At 39.6% G+C, this 15,707-nt stretch overlaps 1 non-coding gene across 1 annotated transcript; it reads right to left on the minus strand.

The window, feature by feature from the left end:
- Positions 1 to 239: 239 nt before the first annotated feature.
- Positions 240 to 313, minus strand: TRNAE-UUC (transfer RNA glutamic acid (anticodon UUC)). The gene has a single exon. It is a non-coding gene; the product is annotated as a tRNA-Glu (tRNA).
- Between the last annotated feature and the right edge of the window lie 15,394 nt (positions 314 to 15,707).

A 15,707-nucleotide genomic window follows, 5' to 3' on the forward strand; every position in this document is an offset into this window, starting at 1 on the left:
TTCACTATCATTTGTCAACATACTACCACATTTGTCCAAACGTTCTTCCACATGGCAAGCCTTCCTTGCCCAAAAAGTTGTCCGCTAGCCAATGGAAATCATTATTTATTCTAAATATGTCGAGTCAAACGATGTCCATTGTTGATCAACAAAATTGTTGATAACTTCTTTATGAACATGAAACCCGTACATGTTTACGAAATGAGCTTCAACTTGAAATGAATGGGCCAAAAGACGGATTCCATTGCCGGGATTTGAACCCGGGTCGCCTGGGTGAAAGCCAGATATCCTAACCGGACTAGACGACAATGGATCGTTGACACACCAACGGAGGTTTTTTTTAATGTACTGTTTTACATTCTGTGGCATATGCCAAAGAAACCTAAAGCTGGAGAGTTTGAGCAATTCGAAGACTGTAACGGAACGATTGTCCCTCAGAATTGGAGACTTACATTTTTTCTTGAAAACTGAAACGGAGCGATTGTCCGTCGAACGAAGGGTAGCTTGACACTCGTACGTCCAACGGAGGTCGTAAAACATACATCAAGGGTCTGAGCAACAAATAGAATTTGTGTGGGCTTTCGGTGGAAAAGAGCTCATCTAAAGACAGGACGGGTCTCGTCACTAACATTACTCAGAGCTTGACCAACAATTTCTAGGTCCCATAGCACACCGCACACCAAGCCCTCAAATATGGCCACACAATTGCAATGGTCGAGGTGAACCCACAACGATCACCCAGCACGACAGTCTTTGAGTTCCTTACACGAGCGCTTACGCATGAGACTAGCTCTTCATACCTCCATCTCAATCTAGAACCACAAGCCCTAGGCCACTCCACACAATGCTTCACATCTGCAATAGAACAATTATAGAACGAACACGATGGATTCAGCTCTACCCACTTAGCCAATCTCCCTCTAACGGTAGCCACATCACGAACCTAGCACTATCAAGTTGACACTACTTCCAAATATCCCCAAACCTATGCCACCACCATTTGTTAGACCATGGCATTCAACCCCTCACTAGGAGCACTCCTCCACTAAATAGATGAACTTGGCTATGATTTTCCCCAACTCCAACCTCCCACTAGTTGATCCGTCATCTACTCTACAAGGTATGCAATTGGTGAGCCACTTTCTCTATCCGTCAACCAACTTGAGCTCCAAATGAATAAGTTTGAAATCAAATTTGATTACAATCAAATTTCATGAGCTTTTCTTTATCCAAGAACCACTTCATGATCTGAGCCCAAGGCACATTGCATTCAAACAATTGGGGAGCCACTTGCGTAATAAAGAAACCCCTGCTACCAATGAATCTAGAATGCAATCGTGCCTAGCGCCTTTGCCCAAAGAACCTTCTCGATAGTTTCTCAATCTTGCATCAATGTTCTTTGGCAAAGTGTCAAATGGAGACAACATACGTAGCTGTCATCACAGAAAGCACATGGTTGATAACCAACGCTCTAGCATTCCATAGGCCATGCCACAACTAGAACTCCTCTTGAAATTCTCCCATGAACCACTCAAACCTCTGCCTCAAGATAACCACCAAGCCTAGGAGAGCACCCAGGTCTCTAACAACAATACCCCTACAAATCTAGTGACCCGACAACTACTCAACCATCCTAGTTTTAGGCCGGGATCCATCACTGAGTGCAAAGGTCATTCACCAAATACAATAGGATTGGACTCTCTTGAGAAGAGAGCCCACTTTTGCATCATTAGCAATGGAGATGGCTATGATATTATTGACAAACAGTTGTTGGATAAAAAACATCATAAAAGGCAACTTCAAGCCCTCAATGCCATCCTCCTCACCTCCTTTCTTGATCCAACTAGTTGATGGGATTGTGCTTAGGGCAAATAGTATAGGGGCGAGTGGCATGATTACCGAATCAGCCATCCAATCACACCCCCATTCATGCATAAGATAGCAAAGGCATTAGCGAATAGGGCCTTAACCATTCTTGAAAAGCCCGATTGAAACCCAGAGAGTCCAAAACTCAAACAATAAATGCCCACTTGATTCTTTCATATGCCTTGTTTGGGTCAAGGCCCAATAGAGCACACTTTTGCCTAGTGTATGCAAAGTTTAGAGCTAAGGAGAGATTCAAGATATTCTCATATCATGGCCCTTAATGAATCTACTTTGATCCCTATCCAAATAGGTTCTGCCACTAAAGATAGAGAGCTCTCCCCTCTTAACAACTTCATTCACCAAGCAACCAAGCCATACCTAATAAATTCCCAAAGCTTAATGAAAACTTCCACAATGAGGCCATCAGGGCACAAGGCCTTCTCCTTCTCCATGGTAGTTAGGTCCTCCCACCAGTCGTTATGAAAAAATTGCCTAGCAACTTGCATTTGCTAGACATTACAGATCTTGCATTCAACGTATGAGAGCAGTCTTGGGTCTTTTCCTCACAATCATCATCCACCTTAATCAGCACCCACACAACTTCACCCAAATCCCCTAAGAAAACCTTAACCATGTGCCAAAATTTAGTCATGAGGTCCCCTCATTGTATCAATTCACTCCTTGGACTACTTACATTTGACAGTTTGTGAGAAAGTGCAAAGGATAATACTCTAAGGCCAACCATGTCTATCAACTCTTCAAACATGCATCCTTTATTTCATCAATTTCCCATGCGTTTAATGCATCTTCCACTTCCACAATCAGCGCCCCTAAGTAGGGACCTTGGGAACAAAACTACAAGGCATCGTACAACATCATCCAAATTACCAACACTCATTGAGACATCAATATTCAAGACAATCTAGGCTATATTCCATTTGATGCAATGCAAGACACCACCTACGTGATTGGAATATCCCAACTTAGATGAGTGTCCTCAATCCACTCTGAGTCTTTTCCCACACTCTTGTAATCAAGGTACAAAATTGGGCATTGCACACAAGATACTTAGCAAACTTGAATGGAATTTGATACAATTTTTTTGGATGTATCATGGGATAGGGGAAACACCATCTAACTAAGATATGGTCAGAGAAGCCAAAGAAGAAACAAGTCCCACCACTCATGAGGGCTCCCATCCATCTATACCCTACCCTAACACACAAAGTCTATCAATCTAGCTAGCATGAAAATTGGCCCCCTTCCTCCTATTATTCTAGGTGAAACCATCTAGGCCCACACATCTAGTTCCTATGTACTCCACAAGTCAACCATATCATTCTAGAACTTCCCTTGATCCAATGCAAACTTCCTATTTACTCTTAGTCAAGTTCTAATCCCCCCAAGGACCAAGCATCACCCCCCTCATATGACCGTACCCATACGATTCTTTAAGTCATATGCAACTCCCCCAAGGAGTTATGCATCACACCTCATATGATTCTCTAAGGAATTATAACACTCTTCCCATTTACATGAGCCATTAAGAGCATAAATAAAAGAAACTTAAAGACTAGGCTAGGGCAAGTGATGTCCACCACCGGCACTTGACCCATCTCAATAAGCAATTCTTTTGCAGTTTCATAAGTTTGACCAACCCTATAGAAGCAACTTTAACTTTCACCAACCGTATAGAAGCAAATTTAAAAACTAGGCTGGGGCAAGTGGTGTCAACCCTAACAGCACTTGACCCATTTCACTAAACAACTCTTTTGCAATAAGACAAGTTTTAAGAACAATTGATGAAGGCAAAAAGACTAAGAGAATGCATGGAGCACCACCAGAATCAATCATCCCAGTCTTATTTGATGTCTTGTAAGAGCACAACTTGCGGATTCTCCTCCTAGATTACTTTAAGCTAACTTTTCTACTTAACGTCCATGCCCTTGGGACCTAAAACTTTGTGAGAAACCCTAAAAAAAGTTAAAGCGATTTCATTTTCAAGAATACACACAACATCCTTGAGCCTCTTAGTTGTTACCCTAGAGCAAATTTTGTTGTTGCATATATCCTTGAGATTATTCTATTGAGCCTCTTCCTTCACAAACTCTATTTTATTGATTAGCATCCAAAAGAACTTCATCTAAAGTAAGCCAAGTCCAATTTTCAAACCAAAACTCACATGGGGACTGATCGAAACTCGGCACTAAATTTAAAGCTTGGCCTAAAACTAAAGGACATAGGTTAACATGGACTGATCTAAAGCTTGGCCTAAAACCAAAGGACATAGACCAACCCCCAAGTCAAAAATATAGAACTGAGGAAGGGTGCATATGACCCATCAAGCTAAAAATCATGTCAAATATAGAAACTCATTGGATCACAACTTGCTCTAGAACTTGAGGAGGGACCTTATCCCCTCAGACCGAGGACTAGACTCATTGCCAAAACCAGCGATACAACAAGAATCACGACCTGACCTTGAGTTGGAACTAGGTTCTTGAATGAATCCCAAATATGGGCACCAAAACAAATACCATTGAAATATTAGTTCCCCCCCCCCAACCCTCAAATTTCCTATTGTGATAGCCCAACCAGAACCCAAAACTCCCAAACTGCACCCACTTCCTTGCTCCCCTAATTGGACCAATCTTCCTCTTCCTTTGAGTGAGCTTTACTCTTCTTATTGGCTTCTCTCTTGAGAAACCTATAGATAATCCACAAGTACCTTGTCTCAATTGTTAGATTGCTCCCTCAGTGTAGCTTGAGAAGGGAACCCTTACTTAAGTTGAGATGAAGCCTCTTGAGACCCATAAAAAATCTACACCATGGAAACCAAAAAGAGACACTACGTTGCCATACAATGAATAATGTACCTTAGTGGGGAAATTGCATGCAAAATGACCCCCCTCCTTGCATATATAATGCATGTCCAAAATAGGGCCAGACCTGACATGTTACATATGGATCCATCCATCAACCACTCAAAAATTAACATGATGAGGTCATTCCCTCATCATTCCTAGCCTTAATCTCACATAATCCAAGCTTGCTTGACTCCATGGGATTGAGAAGAAGCTTTCCAATGATCATGCAAGGTATTCTAGTGCATCCCCTAGACAAGGGGGAGGGTACAAAAATAAAACCCACAAATGGTACCCAAGGGAGAGGTTCAACCATTGATAGAAAAAGAGGGATTCCAAGGGGAAATACACACTAAAGGAATAGCACGCTTGAATGAATGACCCACTAGCTCAGTATGCACAGTCTTCGAAACATAGTACAGATTGAGAAACCCTTTACCAAGGAACTTTGCATCATAGGCACCAATGTGAAACACACTCACTCTAGGAAGTTATCAAAGACCTCATAAAAGTATTCATCCAGTGGAAAACAATACACCCCCATCTTGCCAATTAATCTAGGTCAATCTTTATCTTATCCAAAGGAACATTGCACACAATGGTGTGGCACTTACTTGACTCTTTCATAGCTTGGAGTTAGTGTTGAATGTTTATTTGCACAACCAATAAAGACGCACCTCCAAAAAACCTCTACCAAATGGCTTGCAAACTTTATCAGTGTATGACATTTGTGGTTCATAAGAGATGTTTAAGTATCTTGATGTCTTGATTTTCTTAACTCAGCCAACCAACTTTCTACAGAAGGACATCTATGAACCCTCCATAGCACAAAGAGCTTCCTTGCCAATAGCCAATGACTCATAGCCAACATGAATTCTCTTAAACCTTAAACCATGCAGTTAATAAGCTTTTACTTGACCTTCTATTATGTATGTTCTATTTTTCAATGAGTAAGGGGATATATTAGCAAGTAGTTATGTCTATTCCCTTGAAATGCCACTTTCACTAGCATGCTACCTTGCACGTTAAGAAGGGTGGGATCTATATTTCTTTTCACAAGGATCCATGTGAGATTTTTTGGCTATTTCTTGATCCCTTGGTTTGTGATTTCTTTTAACCCCCTTTAGGATTTGACTTTATGACATGTACTAGACTAATTCTATGCTAATGCCACAAGCACTTTGAACTCTATAAAGACTCATTTTATGCTAATGCTAAAATTTAGGTAGACTTGTGATTTTTCTTTGCAAAATTATTTATAAAATTTTCTAGGCTAATCATTTGTGAAGAGAAGGAAGAACCTAGCATCACTAAGTGACTTGGCTCACTCATATAGCTTAAATAACTCCAATGGGTGAGGAGAGCTAAACTCAAATTTAGATAGGAAATTGTACTCAAATGCTCATGCCGCATGTGAGAGGCTCTATTGCTACTAAGAATGGTAACAAAATGTCATTGATATCAAATGAATATCTTTATTAATGTTTTTTAATCATGATGACAATGTGCATGAACTCTACCCTTGTGCTATGTTGTGGAATATCACTCATAAGATAAGATTTTGACATAGTTTATGAATACTAATTACTATCAAAATCATGTCTAGTTTAAGCTTCTCTTGATTTGTTTATTTTCTCCTTCATCGGTCACCCTTAAGGTAGCTATACTTCTCTTTCTTATTGCTCATAAGCTTGGTAGCTAAATTTTAATAAACCAAGTATTGTTTGATTGGGAAAAAGGCTAGATTGAAATGAGCAAGCAATATTGGACTGAAATATAAAATAAAATCACCAGCCAGGCAAGCATCTTCTCAATATGCCATTGTTGAATGCAATGCACCAATGGAGTGAAGGAATTCATGTTTTCTTTTGGCCAAATGCAATCTTGACATGGGTATATGTCTGTGGAGTGGATCAAGGTCCCATAAAAGGTGATTTGGACATTTAAAAATGTTTAGAAATGGTATATTTGACATTATACTTACAGTGATACCCTTGTAACTTTTGTTCTTGTTGAAAATGCATCTAGGCTACAACTATGGATGGATACAAGAACATTTTTAGTATTATCTATCCTAGTTCTATCTAGACTAATGCTATATTTTAGTATTACCTATCCTATTGCTAGCTAGGCTAATGCTATCTTTTAGTATTGCATATGCTATTGCTACATAGACTAATGCTATCTTTTAGTATTGCATATACTATTCTAAATAGACTAATGCTATTTTTACATTTTGAAAGGTAATATGTGAGAGTATAGTAAAATCACCAGCCAGGCAAGCATCTTCTCAATATGCCATTGTTGAATGCAATGCACCAATGGAGTGAAGGAATTCATGTTTTTCTTTCAACCAAATGCAATCTTGACATGGGTATATGTTTGTCGAGTTGATCAAGGTCCCATAAAAGGTGATTTGGACATTTAAAAATGTTTAGAAATGGTCTTTTTGACATTATACTTACAATGATACCCTTGTAACTTTTGTTCTTGTTGAAAATGCATCTAGGCTATGACTATGGATGGACACAAGAACATTTTTTAGTATTACCTATCCTAGTTCTATCTAGACTAATGCTATATTTTAGTATTACCTGTACTATTGCTAGCTAGGCTAATGCCATCTTTTAGTATTGCATATGCTATTGCTACATAGACTAATGCTATCTTTTAGTATTGCATATACTATTCTACATAGACTAATGCTATTTTTACATTTTGAAAGGTAATATGTTAGAGTATAGTAGGAAAATGTATTAAAAGGTTCTATGTGTACTTTTTGGCTTGACATTCTAGAATAGATCAACACTTCAATGTAACATATCTATATGGATATGGCTAAAGTAGCTATTGAAATATAGGTATGCATGATGTATGCCTAAGGCCACAAATGTACTTTTTTTCCCCCAAACCACAAATGTACTTTTGCACTAGAAACATATTTGATTGAATTAGTTGCTACTTATGCTATTTACTTAAAAAATATAAAACCAAAAACTTATATTTTACGTGCACAGAAATAGTGCACTTTTTGTGTGATTTGTTTGGTCACATCATCGATCATTGACCACACATTACAAATGCAGGAGCTATATAATTGATGTTTCTTAAATTAATCACTTTATTATTGTTTACTAATGGAATGATGATAGCTTCTCTTGAAATTCTATCGAGTCATGGGCTCCATACTTATAATACTATGTTTGCTAACAAAATGACACTGATATTTAAAAAATTCTATCTTGAGCAAGTGATGGTACCTATAGTTAATGGACCTAAATTGATAATTTATGGTGGCTTGTTTTTTTGTGAGAGTAATAAACTTATGATTCACTATACTAACTAAGAAATTTTCATTATGTAAGACCAAAGTCCTAATAGTAGAATACTTATGTACTAGATGGGTTCGATTTCATAAGGAGGATGAATTATGCTATGATGACTTTTTCAAATCACAAAAGTGCATCTATTTATGTGGGATTATGCGTGTGGCATTGCTTTTGATAGCTAGTTATAATATGTGTAAAGTACCATGACATCTCTTATATGATAGTTGTACACATACTACATCTTAAATGGGCATATATGGAGCTATCACCAAGCATTTATTGGTTCATTTTTTATTATCTAGCCTCACTAAGCATATGTTGACATAAAATGCTACAAGATACTCACTTTGCACTACCTACTATGGAATGGGAAAATGTCATAGATATATTTCTTATTTAACCTTGGATCCAGAGGCTCACAGATTACATATACTAGGGCCTATTAGTTGGTAAGTGGAACCTACTAGTATTATATATATCAGCTATATGCTACCATCACACCACCATGAATATCTAGGGTATCACCATGAGTCTAAATAGGGCTTTGCATGTTGTAAATTTAAACATCATCATTAATAAATATGATCCTACATGTACAATTATATGAGCTACTATAATGAAACTACATTTCTTAACACATGTATGGCTCTCAAGTAAAGTACTCATCTACTTTGTTACAAAAACTATTTTAGATTATCCTTTCTTTATTGATGTTAATTGCAAAGTGATCCATAGAACCACGTTGGACATGGAAAAGGGTTTTAAAGGATGCACTTTGCAAGGTTGGATGCCTAGTTAAATCTATGTTTTAATCGGCTAGATGGTTGGTATTGTGGGTAATTCCAAGAATGTGGAGTGTGATTGGTGTTATTGCAACTAGATGTATTTGATAGTTATGTGCTTTGATATCTATATATGAAGTATTATTTTTTGGGATAATACAATTGGTGACTTGAGTGTAGATGATGAGTATCATACCGAAGGATGGAGATGATGGTGTTTTCGATTGAAATGCCGATCGAGTGGATTGGTTGTGGGGAGAAGGGTGGAGAGGGAGCACAAGTGTTGGGAGAGTGTAAGGATACTAATTTGAGGTGTGGCACGGGATGCCTGGACCACATTATATATTTGCATTTTTAAAACAAATATAGTTATAAGCCATGGGAGAAAATGATATGATAAAGATATATAAAGACCTTGAGTGTTTTAAGAGCCTCATGGAACAATCCAGAACAATCCCTCCAATTGTGGTCGAGGGATGATTTCGGTTGTAGTATTAATGTCTCTTTTTGCTTTTCAATGAAGGATTACAAATATTCTAGCGGGCAAGTAAGTGACACCATCCAAACGAGGCAAATAAGACCCCATGCTGCATCAATATATTTCTCTTCTTCTCTCTTCCTAGTTTCCTATGCTCATGGCTTCGATGTTCATGTTTTTGTGGGTACGGTAGATTTAGACTTCCATGACCCTATAAAATATAACCCTGTAAATGTGCTCAAATGGCCTTTTTTGATCAATTGGAGTGGCTGAATGACTATATTTGGACATTGTATGTGAAAGTTATGACACTTTTAAAAGTGTTGTCTAAGTTGGAAGATCTAATCCAAAGGGGTTTCGCTAGAGAAACTACCTCCTATGGCTTGCTTCAATGAAATTTCTTTGGAGAAAACCTTTCATGAAGATAGGTTGAGAGAGGGTTTTCAATTTCACCCCCTATTAAGTAAAAGTTGTAAGAAGGATCATAAGGGAATTTTCATAGAGAAATCTACTCTACGTGTGGGTTTCGTCAAAAGCCATCCCATTATGTTATTCACACCATCCCCAAAGATTCATGTAAAGATTTGTGTATGAAATAGGAATTCCTATAATACTTTGCATATTTTTAAATGAAAGTATGTTTTCTTCCAATCCATTTTTGCCATATCTTTACATAGTTGGAAGCTTTTCTTTTCCTTCACTCGGGTGCTTGAAAGGTTTTGCTTGGAAAATGCTGGTCCCCCCACTTATCTGCTTCAATAGTGGTCATTGGTCAGCTCTTTTTTTGGATGGAGACTATTCCCAATATACTCTTCTGCATGAGCCACAATTTGGTTGGCATCTACCAGATTGCAAAGTTTTGCCCACTGATTTTCACAATAGATGCTTCGGATTTCACTTTCTTTAGAGAATTCATGGATATAAATAGTCATGCAATTTTGACTTAGCCTGAAGGAGATGACCACACATGTCGACCAACATGTCAAGAAGTCTCTTATGCCTCCTTCGATTGTTACTCCTCAATTTCTTAGATATCCATTTTATCGATTTCCTACTTAGTTCCATAAACACTCCATTTATATATATGATATTATTATATTTTAAGCTTTCGCTTGTTTGATGTTTAATGATATGCATGTTTATAGTATTAATGTTAAACTCATACATCGTTTTTTATTAATGGTGAATTTATAAATTATCTAGTTCAGATATAAATGGTTAGGCTGATCAAGTCGTATATCTTGATCCAGGAAGAATTTGAGGGTGCTCCAAAAAGGAAAGTCGCTCGATTTTTTGTGCTCTACATGCTCGTCACATCACATGCACATTTCGGTGCAAACTACACTCACATTTGAGCTTCACTGTCTGTTGTTGTTGCTCACAAAACCACCTCCTATACTCACATCAGCCTCTACATCGACGTATCTGACCTAGCACTTAAAAAGAACAAAAGAAAAGGAATCATTTATTGTTCTTTCATCGCTCGATGGTTGGTATAGATCTAGATCAGAGTAGACTAGATCGCCTTAGAGGGGACGCTTTGAATCTCCCCAAGTTGCCAATCTAAGCCATGCTCGAAATTCTCGAGTAGTACCTACTCGGAGTCACTCCATATGCTCACATATGGTTTCACATCATCACAAACCTGATGTTCATCAGTTCAATGAGCCGACTTCAGAGTGTTCAGAGGCATTGCCGATTGTTCAGTGGGCAAATAGCACATGATTCGATTTCACAGACACATGCCATCATTGTAAAGCCTATTTGGCTATTTCATGGCATTGTGCACATCATTTCAGCCTTGTAAAGCCTCTCGGCTATTCCCGGCATCATTTGCCACAAGCCTTGTAATACAGATCGAATTTTATCTATTGCAGTTCTATCTTCACTTGGCACAATTAGTGTTTTGCAGTTGATTCATACAGAGATTTTCACGACACTTTGAGTACATTTCTTGCACCATGTCTATGACTAGAAACCTCAATCTGGAGGCATCTACTAAGCTAGACAACTCCAATTACGACAAATGGAAGTACCGAATGGAGACCATTCTAGTACTTCAGGACAAATGGGAGTATGTCAATGGATCTACACCTAGACTATTGGTTGATCCAACGACCAGTAGCTCTACTCCACCTGTTGTCATAGCACCAGCAGTAGGATCTACAGCGGGGTCTACAACTACACAAATAGTTTCCAACCTGTAGTAGATCCTGCCATCGCCTGAGCTCAAGCAGAATGGGATAAGAAAGACAAGTACACATATCATCTGATCAAGTAGAATGTGCAAGATGTCATGCTAGTGAGAGTGCTCTCAACGGAAGCAAGAACGGAAGGAGAGAAAGAGAGACAGAGAGCCACACAAGTTTTGGTGGGTGCAGAACCACCCTAATCTTCTTTTTCATTCATTTATATATGTGTTTGAGTATTGTACATAATCGGGGTAAAGGCACAGTGACCTTTAACCCCCACAACCTCCCACTTAAAGGACAATGTGCCTTTAAGGGAGAACAACCAGTGAGCATACTATCCAATGCCCATCAATACATGACAATACTCAAACTGCTGACTAGGTAGACTCTTCGTCAGCATATCTACAGGGTTATCATCTGTATGAACCTTGACAAGCTCTATGCGCTTGTCCTCAAGTACCTCCCTGATGAAATGGTACCTGCTGACCTCAATGTGTTTGGTCTTTGCATGAAAGACCGGATTCTGTGCTAGCTGAATAGCACTCATGGAATCACTATGCAATGTCGGTACACCTGTATGAATCCCCAAATCTCCTACTAGCCGATCAAGCCATATAGCCTCCTTGCAACCCTCTGTGGCTGCAACATACTCAGCCTCTGTGGTAGACAAAGCAACGCACTTCTGTGCGCGAGACATCCACGACACTGCACCACCTGCAAAGGTGAACACATAACCAGAAGTGGATCTCCTACTATCCACATGCCCTGCATAGTCTGAATCTGTGTACCCAAGTACACCCATGTCTCCTCTACCAAAGCAGATGCACGTCTCCTTGGTACCCTTCATGTATGATGCACTTAACTGCCTCCCAATGCCTCTTTCTTGGATTAGCCATATACCGGCTAACAACTCCCATTGCAAATGCAATGTCTGGTCTAGTAGCTATCATAGCATACATAAGACTCCCAACTGCTGATGCATAAGGAACCTTGGCCATCATGGCCCTCTCCTCATCTGATTTGGGACTATCTGTATGACTCAGTTTCACATATGGAGGCAATGGAGTACTCACTGCCTTCCCCCCCTCCATATTGAAACGCTGCAATACTTTTGTAACATACTCTTTTTGTGAAAGCCAAAGGAGTTTCCTACTCCGATCACGCGTGATGCGCATACCAAGAATATGACCTGAAAATCCCAAATCCTTCATATCAAAGGCCTCATGCAACTTGGCCTTTAATGCATCTAGCTCATAAGTATTCTTGCTAGCCAATAGCATATCATCCACATATAGTGCCAAGATTATTAGGCTATTATCCTTAGCCCTTTTAGTGTAGAGGCAGTGATCAATTTCACTCCTTCTAAAACCCTGGGACCGAATGAAAGCATCAAACTTCTGATACCATTGCCTAGGCACTTGCTTAAGACCACAGAGTCTCTTCTTCAGCTTGCAAACTAAATGCTCTTTGCCCTTTTCTTCAAAGCCTTCCGGCTGCACCATGTAAATTTCCTCATGCAAATCCCCATGCAAGAAAGCTGTCTTGACATCCATCTGCATAAGTTCCATATCCTCTAATGCCACTAGTCCAAGCATGCATCTAAGTGTGGTCATCTTCACAACCGGAGAGAATATCTCATGAAAGTCCACACCCTTCTCTTGCTTGAACCCTTTAGCAACCAAATGGGCCTTGTACTTAGGCACATCATTACCTGTGACCTTCATTTTGTAGACCCATTTACATGGCAATGCTTTCTTTCCATGTGGCAAAGAAACCAAGTCCCAAGTCTTATTATTCATAAGTGAACTCATCTCTGATTGCATAGCATACTCCCACTTGCGTTAATCCTCGCGCATCATAGCCTCTCTGTAGCAAGAAGGCTCCCCGCAATCAGTAAGCATCACATAGTCTACCCTTGGAACAAACCTATCATGCGGTCTGGACACTCTAGATGATCTTCTCAAGGGCATTTCAGCTTGCTATCCCATCTGCATATCAGCCACATTTGGCTCATCATTTCCACCAATAGATGATCCATCATCTACCCTTGATTGTATACCTGTGGGAGTACTTGGTGGTACCATTTCTTGCACATTTGGTGCATGGACAGCTTGCTGTCTATCAACATATGCAGGTGGATTCACATCTTGGAGAGTGATTCTCCTCGTTTCCACATCCCTCATGGGTGCCTTATGCATCTTCTTCTCATTGAAGACTACATCATGGCTGCGTATGATCTTCTTTGCTTCTGGATCGCAGAGACGATAGCCCATCTCTCCACTTTCACCATAACCCAGAAAGATGCATTTCCTAGACTTAGGATCTGAAAACCAGCATCATCTAGCTGACCCACTGAAATAAGACTCTTAGTCAGGTTAGGCACATGTCTCACATGTTTCAAAACAAATGAAAACCCATTTGCAAAAGAAAACTTTATGTCACCTTCTCCCACTATGTCACATGCATAGTCATTTCCAAGATGCACACAACCTGTCTTTCCATTGTCATAAGTGGAGAACCATTCCCTATGGGGAGTAACATGGAATGAAGCACCAGAATCCAAAATCCAATCCTGGGAATATGCATCATCTGAAGTGGTAAGCAACTCTGCAAATAAACTAGACATGAAGAGAACGTCATTGTCACTATCATGTGTGACTGCATTGATCTCCTTGATCTTCACTTTTCCTTTGTCCTCCCTTGGACTCTCTTCCTTTTGATTTGCACCCCAATTTGCATTCTTTTTCTTATCCTTTTGCTCTCTTTTCAGCTTGTAGCAATCCTTTTTCATAGGGCCCTTCTTGCCACAATGGTAACACTCAATGTTTCGTGCCCTGGATTTGCTACGAGACTTCCCTCTTTCTTGGGACTTCCCCTTGAACTGTGATCTACCCCTCTGCACATTTAAGGCTACATCCTGCTTGTTGCCATCCATAGACTTCCGTCTAATCTCCTCGGCCAACAAGCTACCCACAACATCATCAAATTTCAGTACTCCACCAAGTGCAGAGTTACGCACAGCTGTACGGAAGGTATCCCATGAGGATGGTAATGAACATAAGAGAAATATTGCCTGTCTCCACATCAAAATTCATCTTCTGAGCCTGAAGCTGGCTGAAAATAATATTGAATTCATTTAAGTGAGAAGCAATGGAGACCCCTCCCTTCATCTACAGCTCAAACAACCTCTTCATGAGGTAAACTTTATTAGAGGCAGTTTCCTTCTCATAAGTGGCACACAGTTTCTTCCACAAATCTTCCGTAGTCTGCTCATTTACTACTGTGAAATAAACTGACTTTGCAAGATGAAGTCTAATAGTAGACTTTGCTAATGCATCCAACTCATTCCAATCATCCTCAGACATGTTTGCAGGCTTAGCTTTAATCCCTGCCAAGGGTTTAATCTGCTTCTTTTGAATGAGCACATCCCTTATTTGTTCTTTCCACAAAGAAAATTTTGTCCCATCAAACTTTTTAATGTTGAAAAACTCCTTTTCAGACATGGAAGAGAATGCCATGATGCAAATGAAACAAAATCCCAAATGCTAGTGCCTGCAAGAGAGAATCACACCAAATACTAGGTGTACCCAAATGTGTATGCCACAATAGAGTGAAATATCACCAAAAATCAAAGCTCAAAGCATCAAAAGATGCATCTGACTCATGTGTATATACTATGCATCCATATGAGCAAATCTGGCCTAAAAGAAAATGCCAATAAGTGCCAAATGACTCAAGCATAAACACCGTCCACTGGCATATGCATCAATAATATCTCATCCAAGAGAGCATAGCACTATCAGTGCATCACTTGCAATGTGTCAAAGCTGTCCCTCAGCATAAAATAGCATCCATGTGCAAAGCGTCCATTAAAAAAAAAAAAGCATCCCATAAGGCAATTTGGGCCTATCAGCACATCAATAAGGACCGCAATGCATCCAAATGGCCTATAAATCATCCACTGCAACCCAATGCTCACCACGAATGAGCGCACACTACTCAAACTGCAACCAGAGTGATCTGCATAAGGTATGCTCAAGAAATCATAGTCCCACGGTAATGATGGATCTAGGCAATCCATGCAGATGAAATATATGTCTAATGAACAAATCCGCCACTTGCGGGGCACTAACAGACTCTCTAGTCGGAATGAAGTGAGCCATCTTGGTTAGACGATCAACCACTACAAGGAGGGT

The sequence above is a fragment of the Dipteris shenzhenensis genome, chromosome 8 (assembly GCF_047967505.1).
Source record: "Dipteris shenzhenensis isolate YYH24624 ecotype China chromosome 8, Dip_SZ_1.0, whole genome shotgun sequence".
NCBI classification, from domain to species: domain Eukaryota; kingdom Viridiplantae; phylum Streptophyta; class Polypodiopsida; order Gleicheniales; family Dipteridaceae; genus Dipteris; species Dipteris shenzhenensis.